This window comes from Lissotriton helveticus, chromosome 11, assembly GCF_964261635.1.
Source record: "Lissotriton helveticus chromosome 11, aLisHel1.1, whole genome shotgun sequence".
Taxonomy (NCBI): domain Eukaryota; kingdom Metazoa; phylum Chordata; class Amphibia; order Caudata; family Salamandridae; genus Lissotriton; species Lissotriton helveticus.
The window spans coordinates 1,069,160,397-1,069,177,186 of NC_136072.1; the positions used below are offsets into that span (position 1 = coordinate 1,069,160,397).

General features: G+C 42.5%; 1 protein-coding gene across 2 annotated transcripts in view; it reads left to right on the top strand.

Moving 5' to 3' along the window:
• The window catches only part of DNAH10 (dynein axonemal heavy chain 10), a 2,445,728-nt gene that overhangs the window by 1,733,470 nt on the left and 695,468 nt on the right, over positions 1-16,790 (top strand). The gene's annotated exons all lie outside the window — the stretch shown is intronic.

Sequence of the window (16,790 nt, forward strand, 5' to 3'; positions counted from 1 at the left end):
CAGGCACGATAGAGGGTCTGCAAGTTTTTGTTTAACCAATTTCCCATCACAGGCCTCATGTGACACTGATCAGAGACTGCACCATTGAGTGGTCAGGACATTTTCATCCAATTTTTTTTTTACATCTCTTTTTCCAAAGTTTGGCTCTATTTTCCACTGAAAGTCATCATATATGTGTTACTGACTTTCATGCATCCTACATTGGATGTCCTGGCAAAGAATATGATTCTGAGTCATGTGACTTAAGCAAAATGAAGCTTACAACTGAGGAAGACAAAAAAGTGATGAGTGGATTGCTTAAATTGATCTCAGCCACTAGTAAATACCCTGTCGTAATCCAGCACATTGTTATTTTGCCCTCTTGCTACCTCAGACAGGAAGAAGTCACATGCAAATCATCCTCGGTCCTTCTTAGTCGATGCTCTAATGGATCAGGATAAGAAGCCTTGGTCACAACTACAATCTGCTCCAGCAGAGTCAAGACTTGCCTCAAAGAAAAAACACTCTGCTTCATGTGATCCCTCACACCTGTCTCTAGAGAGTAGAATTGTACAGGAAACGTAGACAAAACACTAGTTGTTCTAGTCTAACAGTCTAATTTGACTGCTTTGGCAAAGAAAATATTTAGTTCATAGAGTTTGGTGCTCAGGAATTCCAATGCCACCTGTTTGTTGGACAGATTTGGCACATCCTACCCTCCTGTAACTTTCATAATAGTGCAAAATATTCAGAGAGTATGGACACTAGATTGGAATACAAAAGCTTCAGCAACAGCCTCAGACTCATCACAGATAAGGCAGAGGTCAAACAGAGTCTACATTCCTATCCCCCACTCCCCTTAGCCACTAAACCACTGAGGTTCCTCAGAGGATTTTGTTTATGTAACATGTGCTGGGAGTAGAATACCTGCATTTCATCATAAACGGTAGATTACTTCAGACTGGTGGGTCTCATTTGTGGTTAAAGTTAGCCATTTCCGAAGAAACCTCCACCTGTTCTTCCTCACTCGTCCTGCCAAAAAAACACTTTGATGCTGGAGTTGTCTGCTATGATGGACAGAGGAGCCATAGAGGCCATTCTGATGGAAAGTCTTTTTAAGGTACATCCTCATTCCGAAGAAAGGCAAAGTTAGATGTTTATGCCCTTTGCAGAACTTTGTCTAAAGTTCATGAGAAAGGAGACATTGAAAATATAGTCTTTATAACAGGCTCTCTTGGCTTTGAAGTAGTCAATATGATGATGTTCCGTGCCCTTTAGGATACTACTTTCTCCATTCCGAAGTTCATCCTAAGTCCTTTAATTTCTAATTCCAGGTGGTACCTTTCAGACTTACCCCAACCCAAAAGATATTTACCATGGTCATGGCAGTTATGATAGCTCATTTGAGCGACATGGTTGCTATTTACCCGTATCTGATAGAGGCATCCAGCTGCAGATCCCTCACCTTTGAATCTCCCCGGTGTCATACTGAATCCTGAAATTGTTTGCGTAAGCTGTTCCCCTGAATGGCAGTAGGTGCCATCAATTGTCTCCACGCGTCTACGTCGTCCACGCTGGAAGTGACGTCCATGACACCTATATAGGCTCCACTTCTTTTCTTTCCATGCCAGTTTGCGCTGATCTGTAGAAAGAGCTACACCTCGGCGCTTTTTGAGGAATTACTTTCTCCTGGTGTGTCGAGGGATGTCTTTGAGGAAGACGGGGTTTAAGCTGTGTGGCTCTTTTCTGATAGATACATCTGCCGTGTGGATTCCTCACCTTGTGAATATCCCCTTGCGTCAGCAACATTCGGAAATTCTTTTTTCGTAGCCTCGCGCCGACGTGGACTACTGACGTCATAGAGACACTGCTAGAGATCGCGGGTCACCCGACCAATAATTTCGCCACTTCTCGCTTCGGGCCCATATACTTTACTTTATCATATACATTGATCAGATGACCACACAATCTACTACCAATAATTGTGAGTTCCCTTTCAAATATTTCAAGTGTACCCAACTTACCATCCACCGTTATGGGTACCTATGACCACGATGGGTCAGGGAGCTAGCTGTAAAAGGAAAGGCAGCAAGATACAAACCCCAACTTTTTGTACTTTATTTCATGAAATGACCACAGACAACTGAGAAGTTATAAAGGTTTATCTTAGATTTCAGATTCTGCAATCATACAGTTTATAGTAATGAGGCAATCTATAATCAGAATAACGAAGAGCACATAACAATATAGGAAGAGTATACAGGTAACCATCTAACCCTATAATGAGGGAAAATTCCGAAATAACGGAAATGAAATTCGAGGGAGGGTACTAAATGCTAGGAATTTTATGCACGTTTTAGGATTTTATCATTAGGTCATATTTCGAGAGAAAAGACACTGGGAAACCTATACATCTAGTGAAGAGTAGAAAAGTGCAACATGCTATAATGCTAACGTTATTACTTCAATTCAATATTTAAGAGAAATTTGTAAACCATATTTAATTCATAAACAGTATGGAAAGATTTATACTGAAAAAGGCAGGGGAACATAGGAACATGCTATGAAATGCAAACTGTAAATGACTTTAATGAAATGCAATGATTTGCAGAGAAAAACATGGAAAATTAACATATGCAAAGGGTATGTCTTTATTGAAGCAAAGACAGAAAATAGGAAGTGCAGTTTCAGAGATTTTCAGCAAGATATTTACCTAGACTGGTGTGAAAACCAACCCTGGCCACGGGTCAGTTAAGGACAGGAAATACCCCAAGGAATAGCAGTCATCAATGGGACAGCAGGTGCAGAATGGACACCTCAGGACAGGACAGGAAACCCAGATTAGGATCAGGACAGGACCACCAGGACACGACCAGCACCCGCAGTTCGGAAGCAACGCCTGCGCTCCACCCTCTCTGCAGCTATCGATCAGAACCCTGATTGGGTCAGCGAACTCCCAGCAAAAGTGCTCCGCCAGCACTTAAGGTTTAGTAAAACCTTCAGAGTCTATGGTCAAATTCGGACAGAGAGCTCCACAGCACCTCTGTATCAAGTCACCTTTTGAGTGCGTTGGGTCAGTGACAGGTCAGCTATTCAGACAAGTCGGACAATTTCTCTAGCTAAACCTAGGCTAGATATACTTTTTTGGGACAGGGTACCACCCCCCAAATGTTGCAAAGTGTCAGAATCCCCAATTTGGATTGGTCCTAAGGTAGGATTTGGTTAACACACCAATCAGAACAGACTATTCTAAGGCCTATTTTGCATCCTAAGGTGCCGCCTAGCAAGATTGGGGTTCCCACGAGAAGTCGCAGGGAATACAATGGAAAGAAATACAATGTATACAAATAGGGTACAAGTTAGGCTTTCTCGCTGGGTGAAAGTGCATCTTCCCATGCAGGCTCTGGCAGCAACCTTCTTTGGCTTGGTTTCAATGCCACCGCACCATCGACTGATTCGGCGCAGTAGTGCCTTCCAAGATGGACTCCCCAGCCCCATCACCCCTCAGTGCCGAGGATACATGAAAAGTAAGCGAAAACAAATTAGTACATAGAAATAAACGAAGGCATTATATGTCATAATTTCGTACTTCATGTTTATCATCATAAAAATATACTATGCAATTTAGATATTAGTGCAATATATAACGACACGAGAGCAACAGCACAAGCTTCACCACGTTATTACAGGGAAATGCCATCTTGTGGCTATTACGCATGCGCACCCTTTCCCTCCAAAACTATCTCTACGTGTAGTCACGTGAGTGTGACTGACGCATGCGCAGAAGAGGAAAGTCAAGCAGCGGCCATTTTAGGAACAAGGATTAATCGTATTAGTAAAACACATAGGCAAGCATCTCTATGATACCCATGCACATTCAAAATACATAAAATTAGTAAAACAAACAATTGAAGTTACGAGATTATAATAGATTTTCGAGGTTCTTGACTCGAGCAAGTCGCGATGCGAAATCTTGCTCTATCAATCCCCTCTTTGATGATATTTACTATCATCACAAAAAATGGAACCAGATGCCAACTTTCTTTCACACCTTGTACATTTCTATCTCTTCCAACAGGCGATTCAGTTTCTCTTTCTCATTTTTGGTAGGGTGAGCATTTTTCACCTTTTTATAAATCTGATTATTCATTTCTTCCAATTCAAGCTCATCCGCACTCCGTTTCACTCCTCTCGCATTCACTTGGTATTTCTTTGTGTGTTTGCGACATTTGCAACAGACGAATATGAGAAATAGGATAAGACCTATCACTCCAATTGGCATCAGTACCTTAAGTAATAAGCTTTTACCAGGCACTGTCAACCTCCAGTGGTTTGAGTTCCTTTTCCAAATTAGTAATGTTTTTCACATATCTTTTGAGCTGTACGCTTTTGTCCGGAATGTAAGTGCAACAATGTTGCGCCTTCAACATCCGGCAGACTCCGCCCTCTTTTGCTAATAAGGTGTCAAGAGCAAGTCTGTTCTGCAAAACCATTGATCTGATCGCAACCATTTCGGTATTGACCAGCAGAAATCCATGAGCCGTGTCAGTAGACAACACATCCACTATTGTGGACAATTTGCAAATTCTGTGAGTGTTCAGAACCACTCCCACTCCAGGTATCAGTGCACTAAAAATACTACCCATTATTTCACCTACGCTTTCTCTTTTGCTACGCACTAAGCCATTAGTGTTTTCACTGCTTCCAGCAATTTCATTCACATGGTATATTCTCGGGAAAACAATGCCAAAGTAGCAGCTTCCATACCAGTGATCTGGCAATTTGAAATAAGCCTTGTCTCCACATATATAATAAATTCCAGGAAACACAGGTTCTGACCCATTTTTGAAACCCCAACCTCCAATTACCTTGTAATTGTGTTCACATTGACTGGAACCAATCAAAATATTATTATAATAACTAGTCTTCTCGCGATGAAGACAGAGTTTCCCTTTCTTTTCGAAATCCAGCAACAAAGCAGGCCCTGCCCCGCCATTTGAGGTGCTTTCCATGTTCTCAGCCCATTTTGGTGTTTTTTGTCTTTTGTCATTTGCCTTTCTTTGGAAACTCTCCCTTCTCTTCTCTGCCATGTTCAAAAATATCTTTTCTCGTTCATGTAATGAACAGGTCAAGTTGTCTCTGTGTGCTTCATTTAAATCTATTGTACCTATAGTCAGAAAGTATTCTCCCATATAACGTGTAACGTCACTTTTGGTATGTACAGGATTCAGATTTCCTCGTATGGGAAGTTCAGAAAAAATCATGTCATTGTTAGAGTAATAGTACTGTAACGGTCCTCTTTTGTAAAATAAGCTTGCTAAAATACTACAGGAGATTCCATAGATCAGAGGTAGGTGATGATATGTCACGCCTTCAGCCACAGAAGTAGGTAGCTTCATGCAGACATAGCAATCTTCTATTTCCATAGTTTCTACATAATGCACTAACAAGTTTGCGAAAACATTTAAGTGTGTCTTGTTTCTAACTCCGTGGTAATGTAGTCCTTCCTCATCTGATGCTTCTAAGTCTCGTTTTGTCTGTCTGAGTGCCTTTTCACGTCTTTCTACACTTCGTGTTGTCAGTTCTTCAGTGTCGGTAATCTGAGTAGGGTCAATATTAGTATTTTTGCTTACCATAAAAGGAATGAAAACTGTTAGTCCTATCCAAACTAATATTACTATAACTATACTACAGATACACACCTTGCAGCATGTTTTGCAACAACTGCGGCTAGGTCTACCACTCACATTTGAATCAGACATTTTGTCTCAGAAGAAGTTTTCAACCCCTCTTTGTAGCCTTGCCCAGGTATTTTTATGCTGAGCAATTTCACGGCGGTTCTTCCTCTTCCTCTGCAGAGTAATCAGTAATCTGTTCTCCGTCGCTTTTGTCAGTAATATCAAGATCCTCAAAGTTTTCCAAGATTAAGTAGGTCCACTCCGGATCCTGGTATTTTTCGTTTTGTCTTTTTATTCGCTCACTCCCTCTCTTGGAGCTATCTTCAGGTATTTCTGCAATTCGGGGACTTCTTCTTGTATCTGCAAATTTCTCTTGGGCTGTTTTTATTCTTAATTTTAGTCTCTTAATATACCTTGGCTCAATGTGCTTCTTTTTCTTGAGTCTTTTAGCTGGCACTGTGATTTGGCTTTCTTCTAATGTCCTTTTATTTTCACTTGTTTGTGGCACTTCAATTTCTGCCTTTTCCCTCTCTGTCTGACTAGTCCCAGGTCTTGTATCTATTTCTTCTGCCTGGTTACTAAGCTGGCCTTGTTCAGGTATATTTTGCTTTTCGCTTTCAAATGTCTCTGTTTCTAAGTCCTGAACATGTTCTCCTAGTTCTGCCTGATCCTGCTCGAGCACTTCGATCCCTTGATTTTCTTCTGCTCGAACTATTACACTATGTCTAGTCTGTCCCTTTTCGATATCAGGAGTTAGTGGAGGAGTATTGATCACTTGTTCTGTCCCTGTCTGACCTTCTTCTTCGTCCTCAGATTTGATGTGAATCTCAATGATCTGAGGGTCTTCGCCTGTGCCTTGCTCGACCTCTCTATTCCACTCTCTGTCTTCTCTTATTTGCTCTCTTGTTCTGAGTGGGTCTCCAGGGAGGTCGATTATGGGTATCCAATCCTCTGGCCAGATCCTCGGTAGCTCGTCATCAGCTACTTCCGGGACAACATCCGTGGGATTCTCAGCAGTACTGGTGCTTGGCCATACGTCATCAGCTACCTCTGGACCAACGCCTACAGGACCCTCAACGGGACTGGTGCTCGGCCGTCTGATATCAGCTACTTCAGGACCAACGTCTGTAGACCCCTCAGCTGGACAACCTTCGGCTCCCTGTTCCTCGTCGGGTATCACCTTCTGGGTATGGCTGGCATGGATCCACTTGGGCACACCTGCGCACTTCACAGCGGTCGTTGTTACCAGGATTACTTGCCGCTTTTTTCCCCACCTTGGCTCAAGGCAACTTGAACGAGTATGCTTCTTTATCTTAACCCAGTCACCAGGAACCAATTTGTGAACTGGTGTTGTCGGGTTGGCGACGGCGTCTGCCCCAATCTGGCGAGAGATAGAACGCACTTGGTCACCCAGTTGCTTGCAGTATTCAAGTACCAAATCATCAGAAATGCTTAACAGTTTGTATCCTGGTACCCACGCTTGTCTCATCACTCTTCCCATCAATATCTCATGTGGGCTCAGGCCTGTTCTCCGATCTGGAATGCTTCTGAGTCCCATCAGAACAAGAGGCAAGGCATTTATCCAGTTCATGCCAGTGGAATCACACATTTTTGCCAATCTATTCATTATAGTGCCATTTATTTGTTCCACCACTCCAGAAGCCTCTGGATGATATGCACAGTGCAGCTTTTGTGTGATCCCGAATGCTTTGCAAAGCTGGGCCAAAATCTCATTCTGAAAATGTCCGCCTCTATCTGAGTCAATAAAGACTGGAACCCCGAATCTAGGTATCAATTCCTTTAGTAGGAGCTTAGCTACTGTTATGCCGTCATTCTGTGTGGCAGGGTAAGCTTCCACCCACTTTGAAAATAGGCAGACAATGACAAGGACATACCTTTTTCCCTCACAACGAGGCATGGTAATGAAATCAATTTGTATTCTCACAAAAGGACCCCCTGATCTCCCAATTTTCATCAGTTCAACTACTGTTCTTTTGCCAGCGTTGAACTGCTGACAGGTCAAGCACCTCTGGCAAAGGGACTCTGCTACCTTCCTGAACTTCTTGTTGTACCAAGTCTGTTGAAACACCAGAACCATGGCATCCCTCCCAATGTGTGATCCCTCATGTATCAATCGAGCCATTGGGGCAAGCAGGTGTCTGGGTAACACAGGCATACCATTTGGGCCCACAATGACACCATCCTCACGTCTCGGTTTACAACCTTGTTCTTTCCACTTCTCTTTCTCTTCCCAGGGCGTCACATGCTGCCATTCTCTCACTTCATCCCATGTAGGCACTTCTTCAAACATTCTAAGTTGGCAGCTGTTTCCAACCCCACCCCGCCTGGGATTTATTCTCATTTGATCCATAGCACATTGTTTTGCCACCCGATCAGCAAAGTCATTTCCCAAAGATACAGGGTCAAGGCCCTTCTTATGAGCCAACCTATCTCGAGTGAAATTACACCCGACCACTGTGCACTGTTGCAAAACTCTGCTGAGTTTATTTTTCAAATTTTTTTAAACCATATCAAAATGAAATTTCAATGATGTCAACATGACTTTTCAATTCAGTACATTGACCAAAACTGACATAATTTTAAACATTACAATTCTTTTAAAGCTCAGAAGAATACAGCGTGTGTAACACAGTATATCAACATGACATTATACAATGACATTATGCATTTAAGAAGCCCGATGCATTTCGAGCCCTATGAGGCTCTTCCTCCGGGGCCTGAAATCCTTTCCTTGAACCACTAGATAAAACGACCCACTGGAAGACGCATAATCGCTAACGGTTCTTGATATTAACGCTGCTCCTCGCAAACCTCTCTCGTGGCCATTGCCGAAAGTTCTTCTTATGAGCAACACATTTGACCACTGCCAATTCTTTTGGTAATTGGATTGCCTCTAAAAGGTCTTGGACAACCTTTCCATTCCGAATGGGGGTACCTGAGGAAGTCAGGAATTCTCTTTGTAGCCATAATTGGCCAAAGTCATGCACAACCCCGTAACAGTACTGACTATCAGTATACACTGTTACTCTTTTGTCTTTTCCCAATTTGCAAGCTCTTATCAGAGCGATCAATTCGGCTACTTGTGCGGACTTTACTCCAAATAGATAAGATTCTTCTTCAATTTTGTTTAACGTGACCACAGCATAGGCAGCACTTAGGCCTCCTAGTTCATGCCTCAGGCATGAACCATCCACGAACCATTCCTCATCATGTACAGGCAAAGGAGTTTCCTTAATGTCTGGGCGAGGTTTTGTACTGAACTCTGTCAGGTCAATGCAGTCATGCTCATTATCTCCCTTATCTTCCATTACCATTGAGTCAGGGAGTAGAGTGGCAGGGTTTAAAATGTTACATCGGGTAATGACTATATTTGTGGCACCCATGAGAATCCTCTCATATTTAGTCAGCCAACTAGGGGTGAGATACTGAGTTTTTGTACGAGTCAATAGGATCACAACTGCATGTGGAACATACACAGTTACAGGATGTCCCATAATAATTGACTCACTTTGTTCTAAACTGGTGCAAGTTGCAGCTACTGCTTTTAGACATCCAGGTAGTCCAGCAGCCACTGGATCCAAAGTGGCAGAAAAATATGCCACAGGCCTTCTGGTCAAACCATGCTCCTGAGTCAGGACTGACAATGCACAATTGTCACAAGTGTCACAGAATAAGCCAAACTCCTTGGAGTAGTCAGGCATTCCCAGAGCAGGGGCTGTACACAGGCAATTTCGCAACCGTGTGAAAGCTGTTAAGCTCTCGTCATTCCATTCAACTGGGTCCTTTGCTCCTTTCTTTGTCATTTGTATCAAAGGCTTTGCAAGGACTGCGAATCCCACAATCCATTGCCTGCAATAACCTACAACTCCGAGGAACATTCTGATTTCTTTCTGAGTACGGGGTAACTGCATATTTTGAATTATTCTGACTCTCTCTGAGGTGACTTTTCTGATACCTTTTTCTATCTGGTGTCCCAGATATTTCACTGATTTCGAACAGAACTGTAATTTCTCAGGGGCCACTTTATGTCCCTTTTCACTCAGATGATTCAGTAGGGCAATGGTGTCAACCACGCAATCCCTATGGCTTTTAGACGCCACCAATAGGTCGTCAATGTACTGTACCAAAACAGATTTTCCAGGTAAGACTAAAGTTTCAAGGCATTTTTTCAAGATCTGATTAAAGATAGAGGGGCTTTCTGTGTACCCCTAGGGGACCCTGTTCCAGACATACACGTTACTGTTGAAAGCAAATGAGAAAAGAAATTTGCTGTCTGGATGCAATGGGATCGAAAAGAAAGCATGACATAGGTCTATCACAGTGAACCATTCAGCATCCCAGGGGATCTGATACAGAATCACTGCTGGGTTTGGGACAATAGGGCAGCAAGGGACCACTATTTTGTTTACCTTTCTCAGGTCCTGCACTACTCTGTACTTGCCATTAGGCTTTTTGATGCCCATAATGGGTGAGTTGCACAGGCTACTCATTACTTCCTGTATGATGTTTGCTTCTAGCAATTTCTGTATTTCAATGGCAACACCTGCTTTCACTTCTGCACTCATTCTGTAAGGCTTGGTATTTGGGTATACTGCATTTTCCCTCATGGCTATTTGTATGGGGTCTATGTTTTTCATTAATCCCACATCCTTTCCGGTAAAGTCCCACACTTCTGACTTCACGGTCTGCTGGAGTTCTTCAGGTAAGTCCTGTATAGTCATTCGTTTTCTTTCTGAGTCAGGTCTAATTAACATTAGCTTGTAGATACCGTCTTCATCTGGGGTTTGAATTTTGACGCCCTTTGGTGTGCAAAAGATGGTACAATTCATTTTGCACAGCAAATCACGTCCCAGTAAATTTACCGGACTGGTATCACAGACAACAAATCTGTGCATTTGTTTAAAATTTCCAATTGAGATCTCCATAGGTTCGGTAACAGGTGTACTAATCAATCGATTAGTTACTCCTACTACTTGGATTGCTTCTCCCGAGAGGGGTAGGTTTGGAACGTCCACTGTTCTCACAGTAGAACGGGTAGCACCAGTGTCCAATAGAAAGGTGACATCATTTCCATCAACCTTTCCTTCAATGTATGGCCCTGACTGGTCTACCGGCAAAGAGGCGCCAAGTACGCACTCCTCGTCCTCCCCTCTCAGGCCCCGTCAGTATTGGTCATCACAGAAAAAGGTGTCGTTCAACAAATACTGCGAAGTTGCTGTATTTCTATCCTCATTGCCTCCCCAGATTTCTACATCATCACCCTGTGGTGACTTCCCTTTAAAAATAGGTTTTGGCGCTCGGGGCACTTGAATCGTTTTTACCTGCTGCTGGGTCTTTCTTTGTTTTTCATTCTGCGTCTGTGGAATTAAATCAGGTGTTTGGGCATTATCAGACTGTAAATAGGGACACTCGTCTCTCCAATGTCCAATTTCTCCGCACTGGTGGCAGGGAAATTTCTTTTTCGCTTACTCTCTACTCATTTTAGCTCGGGGTTTTCCTCCACCCCCACCCCCAGGGCCTTGGTTCTGAGTAGCTTTGTTTAACTTATTCAATTGCTTTTCCTGCTGTTCTGCGAGCTTTACTTGAGCCCACATCACCTTCTCCTTCAGGGCCTTTTTCTTTTCTGCCATTTCGTCCTCACAGTACTTTGCGTACCGTAGGACCTCATCCATCTTTTTGGTATGCCAACAGATTTTATTATCCTTTATCCACTGGCAAATTTCGGGTCCTAAACCGTTTACAAACCTGTAAATGAAGTGGGTCATGTCCTTCATCTCGATGTTATCTATACCACTGTATGTCTTAAATACCTGCAACAGCCTTTCATAAAAGGAGTGCACTGTCTCATCTCTTTCTTGCGTGGTTCTATCTATCTTGGAAACACACAGCCCTATTTTCTTTTTGTATTAGAATTTTTTTTTTTTTAAAGTGAAATAATTGTTCAATCAACTTTTTAATGAATACTTACATGTTTGACTATGATGGAGTGTTAGAATAAGTTATGTTTATCCACATCATGTAATTATCTTTTATTGAATCATTGTATCCATAGATATCTCTCTTTTTATATTAAAAACTATCTATTTTGATATCATTTCAGTCCATTGCTTGTCTTATTAAGTTTTTTATGAATATAATTATGTGTTCCTTCTGATAGCCAGCTTTCAATTTCCTTTTCTCTGCCTGGGTAGATACCTTTGCACAAAACTGTTTTCCCTGTCCCAGGAGTACGATCCAATTCAGGGGTCCTTGTTACCTACAAATCTATCTATCTTGGTCCAATCAGTTTCCTTTGCAGGCACTTTTAATTTCAAATGTTGAATTACTTGTCCATACTTCCTCATCACTTCCTTCGATGGTTCCCCTGTTTTGTCATCTCTCGGGTATTCCTCACTAGGCCAGGCTATGGCTATCTTACACTCAGTCCACAGATCTACAGGGACCACTATGTCGAAGAACCCATCCAGGTCTTTCCATAGGCATTTCTGCACTTTTACGAATCTTTCTACCTGCCGGTACCAATCGACTGGCTTTTCTCGTAATTTTGGGAAGTCATTGGTAAAGGACACAATATCCTGTCGGGACCATGGAACGTGTACATATTTTCCCCCTGGCACTTCGCGCATAGGGCATAACTGTTCTGGTTTGTCTGCTTCTTTCAAAACGAATTCTGGGGTTACCTGCTTTGACCTGGCCTCATCTTTCTTTCGGGCCCACCTGGCTTTCCATCTTTCTACATCTCCCCATTTCTGTAACACTGTCAATAGTTCCTTGACCTGCGCCTTTTTCCCTGACACATTCAGGTTTTCCAAATCTCTGTCTGAAAATTCTGCTCGGTATGGTTTCTGCAAGGGTTTCGATTTTGAAATGTCTATTCCCATACTAGCAGCAGTATCTGTCAATTTTTCATGAAGTACTCGGACATTGCGGGTAAGACTTTTGCACATAAACAACAGCTCTTCTTCAGAGTAGGTATTTAATCTGTCTAATCCTACATTTCCTGCCATTAATTCTTCTATTTCTACTCTCAGTTTGTAGAGGTCTAAAGGTTTCGTTTGCGAAGTTTGTTTCTCTAATTCTTGACTCCATCTTTCAATTTCTTCAGGTGTAACCAAAGTAACACTTCTAGTACCTGAAGTCGATTCCATTTGAATCTCCCTCGCATTGAAAGGATTATGTCTTTTCTGCATTCTTTTCCCTGTATTTCTAATGGGCAGATCCATCAGTGAGACTTCAGATTCACACTCACTCGTCTGTTCATCTATAATTAAGGGTTCTGGTCTGGGCTGTGCTATGACGGGAGTAATGACAGGAGGTTTTGGACTTTCATGCCGATCCCCGTACAATGGAACCACGGGTCCAATTGTTACTGGGATTGTCAATGCTTCAGGACTGGTATTTAACTGGGAGATTTTCTGAATTATTTCAGCCCTTTGTTTTGCTAGAATTTCTCGTTCCTTTTCTTCCAGCAATCTCTCTACTGATTTGTCATGTAACACCTGTGGGGTCAGAGTGGGAGCATAACTCGGGGCAGTGGGATGAGTCTCACTAGGTCCTTCACCATAATTTGGTCTTGGGAACAAACTTCCTGTACCTAGGGATCTTCGTTCTTCCTCATACTGTGGCTGTAATAACGGCATTCCTGAACTTGAGGGTCTCATCTCGCCTCCGTATGGAGGTCGAGAACAAAAATCTCCTTCACGGGAATATCCTGTCTCCCCACTAGCTGACATTCTGGGGTAAATGTTTCTGGTATCTACTGGTCCTAAACTCTCAATATAGGGAGGAATTTGGAACCCCCCTCCTACGCTTGCGGACCTGATCTCTTCTTGTGGTGGAGGTCTTCGGGAAATATCTCCCGCACTTGAAGGTCGGTGTCCTTCATTATAAGGAGGCGGACTTCTCATACACATGTCATCTAATAATTCATCATCCGACTCTCCGATGGGTACCCAATGTTTAGATTTTTCCAACCGTTTCTTTCCCCCAGAAGGATCATCTGCTGGCATCATGGGAAACAATCCTTCTACAATCATATTCTGTCTCCACTGTTTCATCTTTTTGGCTCGGGCTTCCTGCTTCAATTTTGGATAAAATGTAGTTAACCCTTTATCCATTCGGGGCTTATCCCTTTCAAAAGCCTCGATTTCCCATTCCTCTAGTGCTTCATACTGCGTTAACCTAGGTCTGGGATGTAAGTCATTCATTCGGGTTCTAAGATTGAATAGAATCCTACTGTTAAATGTACCCTCTAACGGAAAAGCCAATACTCCGTCATCTTTCGTGTATTCTGCCCAATTTTCCAACCATACACATGTGTTATACTCTTTATCGAACATCATGAAAGATGCTGGAGTATTTGGTGGTGGAATCACAACACCTTCTCTAGTTTTAATTGGCTTGTCCTTTTTGAAATAATTCTTCACTTTGTTTACAAGAGACACTTTTCTCTTATTTCCGTACATAATGTCGTTTTTAACTCCTTTCCACTGATCGTTCTCAAATCCCATATGCCGTGGATCAGGTCTGGTATGCGGTCTATACGAATGCCACATATGATTTTTACGAGTGACTTGTTTATAAATCACTTCCAATCCGAGTGCGTCTTTTATTTTCGTGCGACCAATGAAATGCACGAGTTCAAATATTTCGACCAATGGGTGCGCAGCCCTTTCGCGAGACAGTTCCCACGCTCCGGCGCTCGCCCCTCCTTTGCAATTCCAGCTCCGCTACCAACCCGCTGTGTCTACCAATCCCAGCGCTGCACGGAGTGACGTCAGAGCAGCTTCGCGACTGACTCCCTCCTTCACAAGGTAACGGAAACTTTCTTTCTTTCTAAAGTGCTTAGTGCTAGGTTATTTAACAACGAATACACATTCGCCACTGTGCTCAAGTGTCTAGACAGGAAAGAATTAGTTTCGCTGCAAGTAAACTACTTCCATTTACTTTTCACACTCTACGAGTAGATCTCTTCTGCCTACCCTTCACACTAGCATTGGGGCACCTGCTACTTCCCTAGACTCATCCACCTTTCCGGGATATATCCAAGTCTAAAGTTTCACCAGCCAGCCCTTTTGCTTTCACTCAAGCTCCGATGAACCTGCTACTCTTCCGGTGTGACCCTCACTAGGTTATGCCACAGTAGGAATTTTGCCAATGAACCTCGTTACTAACATTTATTCAATCATACATCCAGAAAAAACCCTAGTTAGTGCTTCCAGTTCTGCCTAACCTGCACCAACTTTCCTTAAAGCCAGTGACCTCAAAGCAAGTGGATTCTATTCACCACTCCCTATTCAATTCCCCGGGGATTCCTAACAACATAGAAAGCGTTTTACATACGAATGGATTAGTACATATAACAGTATAATAACAAAAATAACAACTTTAAAACATTTCATAATTTTTCAAAGTAAACAATTTTCAAGTGAGTGATCAATTCCCTTGAAGCGCCTACTCTTATAGCAGCATCCGACTTAGCTAGACTAACTAGTCCTACCTATCCTTTAACTATTCCCTAACCATCCTCGATGCTACCAGAAAATTACTGCTAGAGATCGCGGGTCACCTGACCAATAATTTCGCCACTTCTGGCTTCGGGCCCATATACTTTACTTTATCATATACATTGATCAGATGACCACACAATCTACTACCAATAATTGTGAGTTCCCTTTCGATTATTTCCAGTGTACCCAATTTACCATCCACCGTTATGGGTACCTATGACCACGATGGGTCAGGGAGCTAGCTGGAAAAGGAAAGGCAGCAAGATACAAACCCCAACTTTTTGTACTTTATTTCATGAAATGACCACAGACAACTGAGAAGTTATAAAGGTTTATCTTAGATTTCAGATTCTGCAATCATACAGTTTATAGTAATGAGGCAATCTATAATCAGAATAACGAAGAGCACATAACAATATAGGAAGAGTATACAGGTAACCATCTAACCCTATAATGAGGGAAAATCCCGAAATAACGGAAATGAAATTCGAGGGAGGGTACTAAATACTAGGAATTTTATGCACGTTTTAGGATTTTATCATTAGGTCATATTTTGAGAGAAAAGACACTGGGAAACCTATACATCTAGTGAAGAGTAGAAAAGTGCAACATGCTATAATGCTAACGTTATTACTGCAATTCAGTATTTAAGAGAAATTTGTAAACCATATTTAATTCATAAACAGTATGGAAAGATTTATACTGAAAAAGGCAGGGGAACATAGGAACATGCTATGAAATGCAAACTGTAAATGACTTTAATGAAATGCAATGATTTGCAGAGAAAAACATGGAAAATTAACATATGCAAAGGGTATGTCTTTATTGAAGCAAAGACAGAAAATAGGAAGTGCAGTTTCAGAGATTTTCAGCAAGATATTTACCTAGACTGGTGTGAAAACCAACCCTGGCCACGGGTCAGTTAAGGACAGGAAATACCCCAAGGAATAGCAGTCATCAATGGGACAGCAGGTGCAGAATGGACACCTCAGGACAGGACAGGAAACCCAGATTAGGATCAGGACAGGACCACCAGGACACGACCAGCACCCGCAGTTCGGAAGCAACGCCTGCACTCCACCCTCTCTGCAGCTATCGATCAGAACCCCGATTGGGTCAGCGAACTCCCAGCAAAAGTGCTCCGCCAGCACTTAAGGTTTAGTAAAACCTTCAGAGTCTATGGTCAAATTCGGACAGAGAGCTCCACAGCACCTCTGTATCAAGTCACCTATTGAGTGCGTTGGGTCAGTGACAGGTCAGCTATTCAGACAAGTCGGACAATTTCTCTAGCTAAACCTAGGCTAGATATACTGTTTTGGGACAGGGTACCACCCCCCAAATGTTGCAAAGTGTCAGAATCCCCAATTTGGATTGGTCCTAAGGTAGGATTTGGTTAACACACCAATCAGAACAGACTATTCTAAGGCCTATTTTGCATCCTAAGGTGCCGCCTAGCAAGATTGGGGTTCCCACGAGAAGTCGCAGGGAATACAATGGAAAGAAATACAATGTATACGAATAGGGTACAAGTTAGGCTTTCTCGCTGGGTGAAAGTGCATCTTCCCATGCAGGCTCTGGCAGCAACCTTCTTTGGCTTGGTTTC